Below are 17,097 nucleotides of genomic sequence, written 5' to 3'. Positions count from 1 at the left end.
AAGACCGAAAGGGACAGCTTGAAGAGAGATTATGCGCACAAATTTCCATTCACTTCGAAAATCATAAATGGCACATAAGAGCTTGTAAGTAGGCTGTTTATGTTTTCTCAGGCTGTTTATGTTTTCTCTATGTAAGTAGGCTGTTTATGTTTTCTCTATGTAAGTAGGCTGTTTATGTTTTCTCTATGTAAGTAGGCTGTTTAGGTTTTTTATTGGTAACGCCACCTCTGTATGACAATCACTGGCTGTGCTGTGGGCAGTCTGTGTCTGCTTTGCATTGTTGTAATACTCGCCATTGTAGTGTTAGGCAGCTGGCTGTGAACAGCGCGTAGCGTTGCGCAGTTGGAGGTGAGCCGCCAGCAGTGGTGGATGTGGGGAGAGAGATGGCGGAGTTTTGTAATTTGTCATGAACTGGTATATTTATACATGATGATATCAAGGTAAATACATTGTTTGTTCTCTATTAATATCTTTCATTTGCTAACTATCCCTATCAGTAGTTAGTGCCTTCCATAGTTTGAATCTTTTATTTAGCTGGCAGTAGTGGCGCTCGCTGTATTGCAGTAGCTTGAGCAGCGGAGATTTTTGTGAGGTAAGTGATTTGCGAAAGGTATAGTTTAACGTTAGTCAGGGCCATTCTTTAGTAGGGAATTTTGAAAGTCAGATTGCGTTGCGCTAAAAACATTGTGTGTCAGGTTAAGGACAGTCTTGTATAAATTGTTCAAAGGGGATGTTTCATATGTCGACCCTTAGCCGAGGATACCTCACTGGAATCTTCTGATTTTTCTTGTAGTTTGTGTATTTAGTGTAGCTTTTGTTTATTGCTAGCGCGTAATTGTAGAGAGAATCTCCTTTGTAGTTCTAGCCTTTCATTGTTGTACAGTAAAACAGTTGTGGCATGCATATAGATTTGCACCAAGTATTTCGCAGCTGTAATTAACTAGATATTATTTTCAGTGTTATGTTAATGTGTTCTCTTATTTTTGCACTTCAAATTGTGCTTTTCTGTGTTATCGTGTGAAATATTGTGACAATTATGACGTGTGAAAAACGTAACACTAGGCTCCAAACTAAACTGAGAAATAATAGTGACGACGAGCGTAGCTTATCAGCGCCGCAGAGTAATGAATTTACTAATGTTCAAAGTAGTAATTTGGTAACTGTGCACAGGGAAATGGAGCGGGCGTCAAACAATGGCGTGGACAGTGAAACAATTAGTGAAGAGGGAATCATTATTGATCGATCGCTCGGCAACAGCTCGCCTCAGGAAGCCGAAATGACACGACACGATCTCGCAAATACTGTAGATTCAGGTTTTGGATCCTCACTGTTTTCTCAAATAAGTCAAGACACATTTTCTGCTTGTCAAAATGTGAATGTTTCCGGTGTAAATTCACTGCCGAAAAGCACTGAGGAACATGTTTCAGACACCAATGCATTGTTATTACAATTAATACAACAAATGGGACAAACACAGCAAAAGCTTCAAAAGTTAGACACAGTGGAACAAAATCTCAAAAAGTTAGACACAGTGGAACAAAATCTTAAAAAGTTAGACACAATGGAACAAAATCTTCAAAAGTTAGACACCACACTTGAACAAACACGTGAAGATTTAACTACTGAGTTACATAAAATCGAATCGAAATGTCAAAAAGTCTGTAACGACGTAAAAACACAAATTTGTGAGCATTTTCAACCTATTTTTTCGCGGCATGAAAATGCATTACAGAATCACGAAGCAGCCATAAAAGAACTGCAAATTATTGTTCATGAAAATCATGAGACCTTGCAAGCTAAAATTGACTCAGTTGCATCTACCGATTCGGTTACGCAACTTGCAAAAACTCAGGAAAACTTAAAGGACACAGTAGAAAGACACATGGAGGAAATTAGTTCATTGTCAGAGAAAGTAGTTGAACTTTCGGATCAGCTAAATAACTTATCTACAAAGGTAGATGATGATCTGAATGACACGACACCTGTAGCCTTCACTGACACAGAAGAGTATGAACAAATTAGGAAATTCAAACAAAATCAGAATCAAATCAATACACAGTACAAAAGAGAAATCCGGGAAGTGCAAGATCAGCTGGCACAAGTAGTACAAGAATTACGTATTTCAGAGGACACTCGCGCTCCAACACGGGAAGAGGGACTTAGAAATACGGAAAAGCCGCAAAATAATAACACAGGGCATTTCGGAAGTTATGAAAGAAATTGGCAATGTGCACCGAATTTTGAGATGGAACGGCCGACACGACCTAACAATGACCGATATGCGACTCGCCGACATGATGATTTTGACTATAAGCTGTTCATTACTACACGTAAATTCAAAACATTTAAGAATTCTGGCAACGACATTCATCCACAAGCATGGCTCCATCAATTCTCTCATTGTTTTCCTCCCAACTGGTCGTTAGAACACAGATTAGAATTTATGTGTGGCTACTTGGAGAATGAACCAGCTGTAAGAATGCGATCGGTAATTCACGATTGCCACAGTGAAGGAGAGTTTTACCATGCCTTCCTCTCAGCATATTGGTCTCAAGCTACACAAGACCGTGTAAAACATAGCATCATGATGATGAAACACTTTGAACAATCTGAATTTTCCAGTCTTGTCAAATATTTTGAAGACATTTTGCATAAGAATCAATATCTTTCAAACCCATACAGCCCTTCAGAACTCATCCGCATTTGCTTAATCAAATTACCTGAACATTTACGACATATTATTTTGGCAGGACGTTGCAAAGACGACATTGAAGCATTTCAGGGACTCTTACAAGAATTAGAAATTGACACTGACAATCGCGGAACGCGAAACCAGGAACACAGCAATTACAGGTCACATCCGTCGCAATTCCGCGATGAAAGAAGTAATAACTTTACACGACAAGGCTATTCTTACAACGCAAATCGTGACCAAAACAGACACCACCCATATGACAACCACTGGCAGAGTAATAATAGTTACAGAGAAAGATCGCATTTCCGTAGTAATGAATATGACAGAGATAACCACAGAAACAGACAATATGGGAACCAAAACAATTATTACCAGGGGAGACAGAATAACTTCAGACGCAACAGTTCAGCGCGGAGTTACGATTCAGGGAGAAATTCTCCACCACGTGACCGACAAGGAAGAAACTACGGATTCTACCGAAATGACGACAGACGATATGATCATAACGACAGACGTCAATTGCATCAGAACTGGCGGGATTCAAACAGAGCAGGGCCCTCTCGGCAAGGCGAATTTGTAGAAGTTAGGTCTCCTAATCCCAATAACGACGCGCGCCAACAAAGAGACAGACAATGACTCGCACAGCAGGCAGCCGCGTGTGCCAGGTGGCTCAGAGAAAAATAACATAGACGCTAACCTTGAGAAAAACTCCAGTATTCTTTACCGACGTATACCGCCTGACAATTGCATTCAAGTTCAAACTCTGAGTACTATGAAGAGTAAAGGTTTACACCACATTCCACATGTAAAACCGTTTATTGAGAGATAATCTGCTTTTTAACTTTGTCTTTCCCATATAACTTTTCCCTTTACATTACTAGTATGCTGTGTTAGACTTAAGAAACTGCTAACATACAACAATGTTTGAAGTTAAATATCCAGTCTAGAACCTAGGGAACATTTTTAAACAGAAATTACGAATGCATTGTTATAGTGAACAGATGACACAGTGTTGTATTTGTACATTCTTGCTTGTTAGTTGTACGATTACGTAACGACTATAAGGCTCACATACTTAGAACATTTACCAGTACTGCTAATGAGATTTTAATGCAACATTTTGGTTACCTGAAAATACATTCTGTATTTAAAGTGCTTTCTGAGAGATACCAGATGACACAGAGGTTAGTTTATGTGACAGCTACACGATTTTTATCACGACGCTACTAATGAGTGACAATTTACAATGTTACTTTTGCGGTGTATCTGTTTTATATCTGCACAGTTTTCTGAATTCTTCTGGGAAGAAAAACATGTTTTAGTAGTAACTTTTGTGGTATAGCAACAATGAGACAGCTTTTTCGTGGCACAACAATACGTTACTGTACAGTACTTTCTTCATCACGCCAATAAGCATAATAACTACGATATCTATACGCAAAGCATTTCACTTTTGTTTATCATGAGGTAAGTACATTGGCTTCTGCAGAACTTAGCTTTCGGAGGAAAATAACTACGACACTTCCACAGAGATTATCTTACAACAAGATGCACATTTAGCGCTACAGGACACGCATTTCAGTGATCAATTTTATACTTAAAACATTTAATTTTAAAGATTTTTGAATTACAAAGAAAGTTTTCCGTGATATATTTCATTTCATTGCTGTAATCTGTAACACCTGAGGGTATAATTACATAAATCCTCAGGGGGGTACATGCTTACTTTATGTACCATGTGTTTGGCAAGCACAAGGAGCCCTAGCTAATATGGTATTTGCTTATACAACTTTACACATCGGTACCATATTTTTCTAACACTCAAATTACACAGCTATCTGATCATTTAACAGAGAAAGAAACTTTTTTACTACATCTGTGACACATGTTTACGCAATTACACAGTTGGATAACTTCACACTTATGAAACTGTGTTTTGTCTGTGCATTGTAAACTGTTCATATTTTTTTGGAACCATTGTGATACTATGAGAGCTTTGAATGATGTATTTGGTAAAGGGATTATGATTTTTAAAGTACGTTTGAGGCAGATGACACTTTTGACATGAGCAGAGAATTTTTTTAATTATTGGAGGAAGCTACGACGATTTTGAGATTTGACTGAGGTGTTATGATGTTATTATTACGACGACGATGTGTATTATGTTGTTGAGGAATGTTTATTATGCTACGTATTTCTCATGATGAAATATTGAAGAAGTGTCGACGAATATGTATATGTATAATGAGGTAAGGAATAATGAGTAGTGTTTAGGGACTCTGATTTATGAAAAGGATGTTGGAAACCAAGAATCGTACTTTAAGAGTTATGAAATGTGTGTAAATTCGTGACTGTGTCACGGTGCTGACGAGTGTTTTGTTTGGACACTTATATTTATAGGATTTTAAATATTTCCGTAAGAAAGTGACCACCTGCACGTGCGTCGTCGGCACACAGCTGTGTCAGACACCTGGAGAACTAGCCATTAGGGTGTGCCTTTCCGGAAGCCTATACCCCTGCTAATGACATTCCTTTGTAGAGGGCATCGCTAATGCGACACGCTCGTTACTTGAAAACATATGATTTTTGTAATGCGTTGTGGGCACACAGCTGTGTCAAACACCTGGAGAACAAGCCATTAGGGTGTGCCTTTCATCGCTAATGCGACACCCTTGTTACTTGAAAACATATGATTACTCGCACTTTGTGCTAATTATTGAAATGCTTATGAATTGATGGGAAATATTCCCACACCTGCACACCTGATTATGACAAGTGTCTTTCTCCGAGAGTTGAGTGCTACTGACTTACGAAATGCCACATGACTATTGAATGATATTTTTATGCTTTGCTTTTCATAGTTGCTTATTTCATTTGACATCTGTTTTCCAGCTGTGTTGCAGCATTGCTTTTATAAAATAAAATGCATTTGCTAATGTGAACACTTTCTGTCAACAGATCTATTAAATAATTATTTTATGATCCACATTCCTTAAAAAAGGAGCACTTGGAAAGGAAAGAACAATAAGAAGGAACTAGTAACTGCATTCATAATTTTCTTTTCAAGTAATTGGTAACTTTTTGGTAGAATATCTTCTTGTGGTGCACCACTTTAATTACATAGACATTAAGATGTGAATATACATTTCCCTTATCTGCATTGTTGTTTAGTGTAATATTTTTTCTGCTTGCGCTATGTCATGTTTAGGTATAAGTTGCTGCTGTTTGCCAGGCATAGTGTTATTGAATTTGACTTTTGCTCATCTATGCTGCTAGCTTTGCCAATTTGCATTTTTTTGCATTGCTGTTTGTGTTGATTTGTTATGTGATGCTGCATTACCTCGTCCCTTAGTTTAGCATCTGAGCTCAGTAGATTTAAGTTAGCTTAAGAGGGGGTAGCCTCTAAGAGAATGAGTTGCGATGAATTGGAAGAAATGCATTGAGAAAACAGGTTTAGGTAGGATTTTCTTGGAAATAAATGTTGAGGTAAGAAATGTGTGAACATATAAATACAGAAAGCATGCTTAGATAGAATTTTTTTTGGTGGAAACAAAGGATGAAATAAGAGGAAAGATATATGAAGTTTTTGGTTGGACTGCAGTACCAAATGTTACACTGAAAACGAACCCTGTCCTTTCCTATTGGTGTTATCCCACTATGTGTTTGTGTACCCTTGAGTATTTGTTTTCTTCCTGTCTCTGTGTACTGTTTCATAGAATTTTTTTCTCTTCTAATACTAAGCTATATTCACTATGAGGAGGAATACTGTTATCCTCAAATATAAGTTGCATTAATAATATGTTATTTTCTTTGTAAAGTTGTTTACAATTCTGTTCTGTTTCAATGTTCATGTGTGAAATTAATGTTTCCAAAACTATTCTCATTATTTTATGTATGTACTTATGTCACTATTTTTGTGACACTCATGTATATGTTTATTTCTATTCTTTTGTAAAGCCTGTACTACAAATGTTATCTGTATTATTATGTTTTTAATGATGTATTTTGTACCTTTGTAATTGTATTCTTATGTTATAAAATTGTAATTGTCACCAGTTCATGACATTATTAACTTGTTAGTAACATTTCACTGCACACGTTTCTGTTGGTCATAGTATGTGGACAATATATGAGAAGTAGGGACTGTTAGTGTTTGCACGTGTGTTAATAACTCAGCAAGGGACTGGATAACAGCATTGCTGGTTCTAAGGACAATTTCAAAAACTTTGTGAGTGCACAAGTGGTGGTTTATGGACTTGCTATATTATCCGCAAGACTCTTCAATGGTAATTGTGCACCTGCACAGTCACAACAGATGGCTGCTGGCCATCTCTTCAAGGACTACAGTGGGTCTACATCTTTGATGATCCATCAATACCATTATTTCTACAAGGACTGCAGTGGGTCTGCACCTCTGGTGGCCCACCAATACCGTAATCTCTACCAGGACTACAGTGGGTCTGCTCTGTGATGACCTACCTACCAATACTCTTCAAAATTTCGACTGACTCTGCTGTGGGTTTGCTCTGTTGTGGCCCATTACCTGTATGCATATCGAGAGTCAGCACTGTCTTTCCATTGGAAGGACAACACTACTTCTTCAAGACTGCATGGAAATCCACTACTTCTGTGTGCATTTTCTTTTACTGCTCAGACTTTGAGAAAAACACTGCTATTCTCCTGTTATGTACGATTAGGACTGTCTTTATGGACTGTGAGACAATTTTAGCTTTTGACCAAGATTGTATCAATAAGTGTGTGCATTTGATTTCTTTGTTATTGTAATTATGAAAAGAAAAATTTTTGTCAAATCTGTATTGGCCAGTGCCCAACACCATTTGTAAAAATTTTTTGTGGGGAGCATGGGGGCTATGTAAGTAGGCTGTTTATGTTTTCTCAGGCTGTTTATGTTTTCTCTATGTAAGTAGGCTGTTTATGTTTTCTCTATGTAAGTAGGCTGTTTATGTTTTCTCTATGTAAGTAGGCTGTTTAGGTTTTTTATTGGTAACGCCACCTCTGTATGACAATCACTGGCTGTGCTGTGGGCAGTCTGTGTCTGCTTTGCATTGTTGTAATACTCGCCATTGTAGTGTTAGGCAGCTGGCTGTGAACAGCGCGTAGAGTTGCGCAGTTGGAGGTGAGCCGCCAGCAGTGGTGGATGTGGGGAGAGAGATGGCGGAGTTTTGTAATTTGTCATGAACTGGTATATTTATACATGATGATATCAAGGTAAATACATTGTTTGTTCTCTATTAATATCTTTCATTTGCTAACTATCCCTATCAGTAGTTAGTGCCTTCCATAGTTTGAATCTTTTATTTAGCTGGCAGTAGTGGCGCTCACTGTATTGCAGTAGCTTGAGCAGCGGAGATTTTTGTGAGGTAAGTGATTTGCGAAAGGTATAGTTTAACGTTAGTCAGGGCCATTCTTTAGTAGGGAATTTTGAAAGTCAGATTGCGTTGCGCTAAAAACATTGTGTGTCAGGTTAAGGACAGTCTTGTATAAATTGTTCAAAGGGGATGTTTCAAGCTCAGTGCACCATTAGCTCTACAATTAACTATGAACTGCTAGATTTTGTACCTCATCAGAGCATACTTAGGGAAAGAGTTGATATTTAACTGCAAACTGTTTAAAGAATGATCGCTGTCCGTCGACACTACTTCTTTCCGTAGCAAGCTGCAACACAAACATCATCATTTGGTGGTAATTAGGAATTTCAACCATCAAAATAGAAACAAACTGCTATACACTTTGTGGTTTTTTTTTTTTGTGTGGTTTTAGGGCGCAAAACTTCTATGGTCATTAGCGCCCAGCCCGTGACGTAGAAAACAGGAAAAAACGAAATTTAAAATCAGCAGCAATGGGAACAAAGTCATAAAATTTGAGAAACTAAAGGCAGAAGGAATGCTTAAAAATCCACTATAGAAAGGGGTTGGTTGTCCCCCAAAGAAAAGGCTTCAAATGACTGACGTCATTTCACTGTCACTAATAAACTGTAGAACGCGGTCAGCTGAGCGCGTGTCATCTGCTAAAATCGACGATAGATCAGGCGATAGCTGTGGACGGGAGCGTAACGGATTAAAATAGGGGCATTCAATTAAAAGGTGTCTGACCGTCCACGGCTGAGAGCAGTGGGGACAGAGTGGGGGAGGATCACCGCTTAAAAGATGTCGATGACTAAAAAGACAGTGCCCTATCCGGAGTCTAGCTAAAATTACCTCCTCCCGACGACACGTTCGGGAGGAAGAGGTCCATGCGCAAGGAAGGGCTTTCACTTCCCGCAATTTATTATGGGGAAGTGTTGACCAATGCGCATGCCATAAATGAGCAACTTGGCGACATAAACCGCTCCGTAGATCGGTAAACGGAAGAGACTGAATAGCTGGCCGAGGAAGAGAGACTGCAGCCTTGGCCGCTATATCGGCCGCCTCATTTCCATAGATACCAGCGTGTCCCGGGAGCCAGAGGAACGCCCCTGAGACGCCCCCCAGGTGGAGCAAGCGCAGACAGTCCTGAATGCGGTGGACCAGAGGGTGCACAGGGTAAAGAGCTTGGAGACTTAGGAGAGAGCTGAGAGAATCTGAGCAGATTACGTACTGTATCCGCTGATGGCGGCGGATGTAGTGGACAGCCTGGAGAACAGCGTAAAGCTCCGCAGTATAAACCGAACACTGGTCGGGAAGCCGAAAGTGATTTGGGGTGTCGCCAACAATATAGGCACTCCCTACACCTAACGATGTTTTCGAGCCATCGGTGTAAATAAATGTGGCTTCCGTCATTTGTGCACGTAGAGCAGCAAATGCCCGACGGTAAACAAGTGTAGGGGTACCATCCTTGGGAAATTGACATAGGTCTCTGAGCAAGTCGATCCGGGGACGGAGCCAAGGCGGTGCTGTACCCCAAGTTGTCAAGAAGGTTTTAGGAAAGCGGAAGGAAAGAGAATGGAGCAGTTGACGGAAGCGGACTCCCGGGGGTAGTAGGGAGGAGGAGCGGCCTGCATACCCGACATCAAGGGAGGCGTCGAAAAAAAGGTCATGGGCTGGATTAGCAGGCATGGAAGACAGATGGCTAGCATAACGACTCAGAAGGACTGCCCGCCGATTGGATAGCGGAGGTTCAGCAGTCTCAGCATAAAGGCTTTCCACAGGGCTGGTGTAAAAAGCTCCAGACACTAAACGTAATCCACGGTGGTGGATAGAGTCGAGACGCCGAAGAATAGACGGCCGAGCAGAGGAGTAGACTATGCTTCCATAATCCAATTTCGAGCGCACTAAGGCGCGATAGAGGCGGAGAAGGACCACTCGGTCCGCTCCCCAAGAGGTGCCATTCAGGACACGGAGGGTGTTAAGGGAACGTAGACAGCGAGCCGAAAGATAGGAAACGTGGGAGGACCAGCAGAGTTTTCTGTCAAACATAAGACCCAAGAATTTAGCGACGTCGGAAAACGGAAGGTTGACAGGACCTAGATGTAAGGAGGGCGGAAGAAACTCCTTACGTCGCCAAAAATTAACACAAACGGTCTTACTGGGTGAGAAACGGAAGCCGGTTTCGATGCTCCACGAGTGGAGGCGATCGAGACATCCTTGAAGACGTCTTTCAAGAAGGCTGGTCCGTTGAGAGCTGTAGTAGATCGCAAAATCGTCCACAAAGAGGGAGCCCGAGACATCAGGAAGGAGACAATCCATAATTGGATTTATGGCGATGGCAAACAGTACAACACTCAGCACGGAGCCCTGGGGTACCCCGTTTTCTTGGGAGAAAGTACGGGATAGAGTAGTGTTCACCCGCACCCTAAATGTGCGCTCTGCCATAAATTCGCGAAGAAAAAGGGGTAGCCGGCCTCGAAAGCCCCAAGAGAACAGTGTGCGGAGGATGCCTGTCCTCCAACAGGTATCGTATGCTCTCTCCAGATCAAAAAATATTGCTACCGTTTGGCGTTTCCGGAGGAAATTGTTCATGATATAAGTGGAGAGAGCAACAAGATGGTCAACGGCCGAACGATGTTGTCGGAATCCGCATTGGGCTGGTGTTAAAAGACTGCGGGATTCCAGCCACCAAGCTAAACGGTAATTCACCATACGCTCCAAAACCTTACAGACACTACTCGTGAGAGAAATGGGGCGATAGCTAGAGGGGAGATGTTTGTCCTTTCCAGGTTTCGGAACGGGAACGACAATAGCTTCCCGCCATCGCCTGGGAAAGGTACTGTCGGTCCAAATTCGATTATAAAGGCGAAGGAGGTAGCGCAGGCTATGGGTTGATAAATGCAGCAACATTTGGACATGGATACCATCCGGTCCTGGGGCGGAGGAGCGAGAAGAAGAGAGTGCATGTTGGAGTTCGCGCATGGAGAAAACAGTATTGTAGCTTTCGCGATTTTGAGAGGAGAAAGCAAGATGTCGCACTTCCGCTGCACGTTTCTTCGGGAGAAACGCTGGCGGGTAATTTGAAGAGCTCGAAATCTCAGCAAAGTGCTGACCCAATGAGTTAGATATTGCGACGGGGTCCACTAAGGTATCATGCGCGACAGTGAGCCCAGAGACCGGGGAGAAACTAGGCGCGCCTGAGAACCGTCGAAGCCGACTCCAAACTTCCGAGGAGGGAGTGAAGGTGTTAAATGAGCTAATAAAGAATTGCCAGCTTGCCTTCTTGCTATCGCGGATGACGCGACGGCATCGCGCACGGAGCTGCTTATATCGGACAGAGTTGGCCAAAGTTGGATGGTGACGGAAAATGCGAAGAGCACGTCGCCGCTCACGTATTGCGTCCCGGCATGCCTCGTTCCACCAAGGAACTGGGGGGCGCCGGGGCAATTCGGAGGTGCGTGGTATTGAACGTTCCGCAGCTGTGAGAATAACGTCGGTAAAATGTGTTACCTCATCGTCGACGCTGGGAAAGCGACGGTCATCGAATGTCGCTAGAGACGAAAAAAGTGTCAAATCGGCTTGGGCAAACTTCCAGCGTCGCGAGCGCATATATGGCAGTTGAGACTGCAGTCGAAGAACACATGGAAAGTGGTCACTCGAGTGTGTATCATCAATGGCGAACCATTCGAAGCGCCGAGCTAGCGGAACAGTACCGACCGCAAGGTCCAAATGAGATAAATTTGCCGTGGAGGCAGACAAAAATGTGGGGACCCCAGTGTTGAGGCAGACTAGATCCGCTTGGTGGAAGACGTCTAGCAATAGTGAGCCACGTGGACAAGGATGTGGAGATCCCCAAAGCGGGTGGTGGGCATTGAAGTCCCCAACCAGCAAATAGGGGGGTGGAAGCTGATCAAGAAGATGAAGGAGATCAGCTCGTGCCATTGGTGTAGACGACGGAATGTATACCGTACATAGAGAGAACGTGTATCCAGAAAGGGAAAGACGGACGGCGACAGCTTGGAAGGAACTGTTTAAGGGGATTGGGTGATAATGGAGAGTATCATGGAGCAGAATCATGAGTCCTCCATGGGCTGGAGTGCCTTCAACAGATGGGAGGTCATATCGGATGGACTGAAAATGAGGGAGAACAAAGCGGTCATGGGGACGCAGCTTTGTTTCCTGAAGACAGAAGAAGACCGGCGAGTAGGATGGTAAGAGGATCGACAATTCATCCCGATTGGCGCGAATGCCGCGGATATTCCAGTGGATAATGGACATAGGGTGAACAGAAAATGGAGAAACGTGACCAAGGGTGCTGTCAACTCAACGACTGCTCAGAGCTTGCGACCGACAGCATGGAATGGCATTCAGTCGAAGGCAGAAGATCCTGATCCATAGGTTGGTCAGGAGCAGCTCCTGCCACCAACGATCGGCCAGTTGACCGGCCACCAGCAGTGCGCCTCGGCGACACAGAAGATGGCCGAGGGCGATTTCCGCCAGGTGGTGCTGTAGTTGGGACACGCCTTGGCGGAGAAGGAGAGGAACTGTGTTTCTTCGTAGCCTTCTTGGAGGTATGATGTTTAGATGAAGGAGGAACCGATGGTGGTGAAGTTGCGGTACGTAAAAACTCTTCACGAGAATGCTCTTTTTTCGAAGACTTGGCGTCTGACTTCTGGGCTCGAGATTTAGCAGAACCCGACGAGGGGTGAGCCATAGAGTGGGCAGGCGAAAGTGGTGAGGTTGAACGGGCGATCTTTGCGCTGGCCGATCTGACGACCGTGGTACTAAATGTGAGGTCGCAAGTCTGCGTGGCCGCCTCCTTTGTTGGCCGAGGAGAAGCAAGGACAGTGCTGTATTTTCCTTTCTGAGGCACACTGGGCTGTCGACTGGCGAGTAACTTTCGAGCAGCAAAGGTCGACACCTTTTCCTTCACTCTTATTTCCTGGATGAGCTTTTCATCCTTAAAAACGGGGCAATCTCGAGAGGAAGCAGCGTGGTCACCCATACAGTTGATGCAGTGAGGGGATGGAGGTGGACAAGCACCCTCATGGGCATCCTTGCCACACGTAACACATTTGGCCGGATTGGAACAGGACTGGCTGGTGTGATTGAACCGCTGACATCGATAGCAACGCGTAGGGTTTGGGACATAAGGGCGAACGGAAATTATCTCATAGCCTGCTTTGATTTTTGATGGGAGTTGAACTTTGTCAAATGTCAAGAAGACAGTGCGGGTTGGAATGATGTTCGAGTCAACCCTTTTCATAACCCGATGAACAGCGGTGACGCCCTGGTCAGACAGGTAGTGCTGAATTTCTTCGTCAGACAATCCATCGAGGGAGCGTGTATAAACGACTCCACGCGAGGAATTTAAGGTACGGTGCGGTTCCACCCGGACAGGGAAGGTGTGGAGCAGAGAAGTACGCAGCAATTTTTGAGCCTGGAGGGCACTGTGTGTTTCTAACAACAGGGTACCATTCCGTAATCTGGAACAAGACTTTACAGGACCCGCAATTGCGTCGACACCTTTCTGAATAATGAAAGGGTTGACCGTGGAAAAGTCGTGACCTTCGTCAGACCGAGAAACAACAAGGAACTGTGGCAACGATGGAAGAACCGTCTGTGGCTGAGACTCAGTGAACTTACGTTTGTGAGCAGACATAGTGGAAGGTGAGGAAACCATTGCGGAAGAATCCCCCATGATTACCGGCGTCTCCGATGGCGCGCTCCTCCCTTGTGGGGGCCCTCACCGAGGGCACACCCGCCTTAGGTGATTGTTCACACCTCAGGTCACACCTCCCGACAAACGGACGGAGGGACCAATCGGCATTTTCGGAAGGTATCAGCTCGGGTAATCACCCCTCCCTGGGCCTGGCCGTTACCAGGGGGTACGTACGTGTCCTACCTGTCTACCCGGGGCGGGGAATTACGCGTTACCCCGTCACCGGCTACGCATGGAAGTGCGTGGGTCGGCCTTCAGACACGCACAGGGAGGAAAAAAGAGAAAGGGAAAGGAAAGAAAAGGGGGTCTCAAACGCCGCAGCGGAGAAAAGGGCAAGGAGAAGAGGGAAGGAAAAGAGAAGGACAGAGGAAGGACGAGGACTTGCAAGTGTAAAAGCAAGGAATTTGGATCAGTTTCGAGCGTCCGTCTCCGGACGTAGGCACAAACCATACTCCCAGAGGGGGAGAAAGGGAAGGAAAGAGACAGAGGTGAGGGGGGGGGCGAAGATGGGGGACGGGGAGGGATGCGGAAAGGGAAGGGAAGGTATGCAGCCCGGAAAGGAAGGAGGGCCACATTAGCTCGGGGTCCCGTGCTCGCTACGCACGTGTCCACAAAAGAGTTGTGGACCCCCTGGGGGGAACACACTTTGTGGTGTCGTCTAAGAGGATACACCGTTTTGCAAACATTTCTGAGGAGGAACCTATAGCCAGTAGCATATGGTATAAACTGTTTGAGGGATTAGGGTTGAGTTACAGGTGTAGTCAGGCCAAATGAAGAAAGAATACCAAGCACCTGTTTTTCAAATCGGCAACACGCGGAAGAAGATAAAAAACGTAATGTGAAACATCTGAGCAAAAGAGATATAAAAGACACGCCAACAAGGGATTGACGACAGAATATATGTTTATTACGGTTAACAAAAGAAGACATGAGGGAAAAAAAGAAAAACTGCAAATGATTGGCAGTAGTATATGGGCTACCATGTTAATCAAAGCCACAAGCTGCAAGTTTCAATTTAATATTACAGTGAAAATCTTTGGAATCAGCAAGGAATTCCTAAATAAAATAAACCTTTACCGAGAAAAGCGTCCATCTCTTTTCCGAAAATGGAAGGCTTATCGCTATAGTGTCTAGTTTCTTTTGGAAGCTTATAGGAAATAGAAAGTGCAAAATAGTACTTCCTCAATGTCATAATTGTTAGGGAAATAATATTCAAGTACTTACCGTTTTAACGTCAGTGTTACTGTGTTAAAATGGAACGTTTCTATTAACTCTGAAAAGTGTGATAGAATGTGTAATGCGTTAACTGAGGCGACTATTCTTGACACTTCCGTGACGGCGCACGTGTGTGACTCAGGCATATTGGTACTGCCGAGCGGCCTGAGCCCGAGTGTGACTCGGGTGGCAGTCAGCTGCGGATTTTTCACTGCCTTCTAAGTTGGCAGAGTTTCCGTCGCATGTTATTGTGTCCGTCGAGCTACCTGCACCATGAGATGCCGTCTGTTGAGTGTTTCTCGCACTTTTTGCATGCGACTACGAAAATTCCCGGGTTTTTCGAATGTGTCTCTAGTGACAGCAATTGTGCGTGATCGTTTTCTAAGCGAATTAGCTACATTATGGGCGAAAGACTGAAGGATGAAGATATTTTAGCTTTTCTAGAAGAAGAAGTTGTAGACGATTCTGGTTCTGAAGGAGATATTGAAGAATGGGAAAGTGTTTCAGATAATAGTGAAACATTTACTATTGGTAAGTTGCCAAAGTGAAAAATATGTATCTATTGAAGTTTTATTTGATTTCCTCTTTGCGTGTGTACAAAAGGCAGCACCGTTAAGTTAAATATATCGTAATTTGCAGAGAATAGCGATGCTGATGAAATAAGAGAACAAGAGGATCGCCGTAAAATTACCGCTAAATTTGAAACTCTTTCGCCACCCAAAAAAGGTACGGCTTTCTCGAAATGAAGACGAAGGTACAGTGTGGACAGAAGACGATGTTTTGCCGGATGTTCGTGTTTTTGGGGAACGTAGTGGAGTTACTGCACAAATAAACGGAAACTCAAGCACGATTGTTTTAGTGCTTTTATGACAGACGAAATTATGGAAACAATGAAAACTGAAACTAATAGTATACAGCAAGTATCATCAATAAAATCAGAAAGAATAACTCTCTAAAGACGAACAGTTTGTTTGCTCAGTGGCAGCCTGTGAAGCTGAGTGACATTTATTTTTATTTTATTTTTGCTATTATTTTACACATTTCTCTTGTGAAAAAGTCGTCATTGTATGATTATTCGTCGACAAATTACATGCTTACATGCTTTCTTCGTCCTTTGCTCCTAGCATAACGAGCAGGGACAGATTCAAAGCAATTTTGTCAAACTTGCTCTTAAACAATAATGAAAAATACAAACCTAAAGGTCAACAGAATTATGACCCACTTTTCAAAATTACAACGTTTTATGACTGTGTGGTTCGATCATGTCAGTTATCATATGCTACCTCCCAACAATTGACTGTAGATGAAAGCATGTGTGGGTTCAGAGGAAGAATTCACTTCAGAGTTTATATTAGAAAAAAACCTGAAAAATATGGTTTGTAATTATTTATGGTATGTGATGCAAAGACTGGCTATTGCTTGAACTTAGAATTGTACATGGGAAAAGAATGCGAAGAGAGTAGTGTTATACCACTCTTAGACAGACTACTTTCAAAATATTTCGGTGAAGGCCATACTGTCTTCATGGACAGATATTACATCTCTCCTGCAGTATTTGACCACCTGTGGAACAAGAATATCACTGCAGTGGGGACATGCATGCCTAACAGGAGAGACATGTCCTAAGATACTGTTGTGAAAAAGAAGATAAAGAGAGGGGAAATGATTCTTGGAGAACACTTACTTCACTTACTTTGCTTGAAGTGGAAAGATGCAAGGAATGTGTTGATGCTTTCAACTTGTCACAAGGCCACGATGTCCGAAGTGTCGGTGCGTACTAAGCAGGGCAGCATCAACAAATTGAAACCAGATGTAGTGTTGCACTACAATACTTATAAAATAGGAGTGGATCGTTCTGATCAGATGGTTGCTTACAATCCATTTGGCAGTAAGCAGTTCAAATGCTGGAAAAAGTTGTTTTATCACATGTTTGTGATGTGTCTCACAAATACTCATGTATTGTATAAGGAGACAAAAATGCTGAAGATAGGGAAAAATCTAGTCTGAAATATTTCTTTTTCAATTTGGCGAGTCTCCTGTGAAAACAGCACACAAGGAAAATGAGCCTGTAAATAATCCAATCAATAACAGAGTGAAGG

The sequence above is a fragment of the Schistocerca piceifrons genome, chromosome 1 (assembly GCF_021461385.2).
Source record: "Schistocerca piceifrons isolate TAMUIC-IGC-003096 chromosome 1, iqSchPice1.1, whole genome shotgun sequence".
In the NCBI taxonomy this organism is placed as follows: domain Eukaryota; kingdom Metazoa; phylum Arthropoda; class Insecta; order Orthoptera; family Acrididae; genus Schistocerca; species Schistocerca piceifrons.
This window is presented reverse-complemented; position numbering follows the sequence as displayed.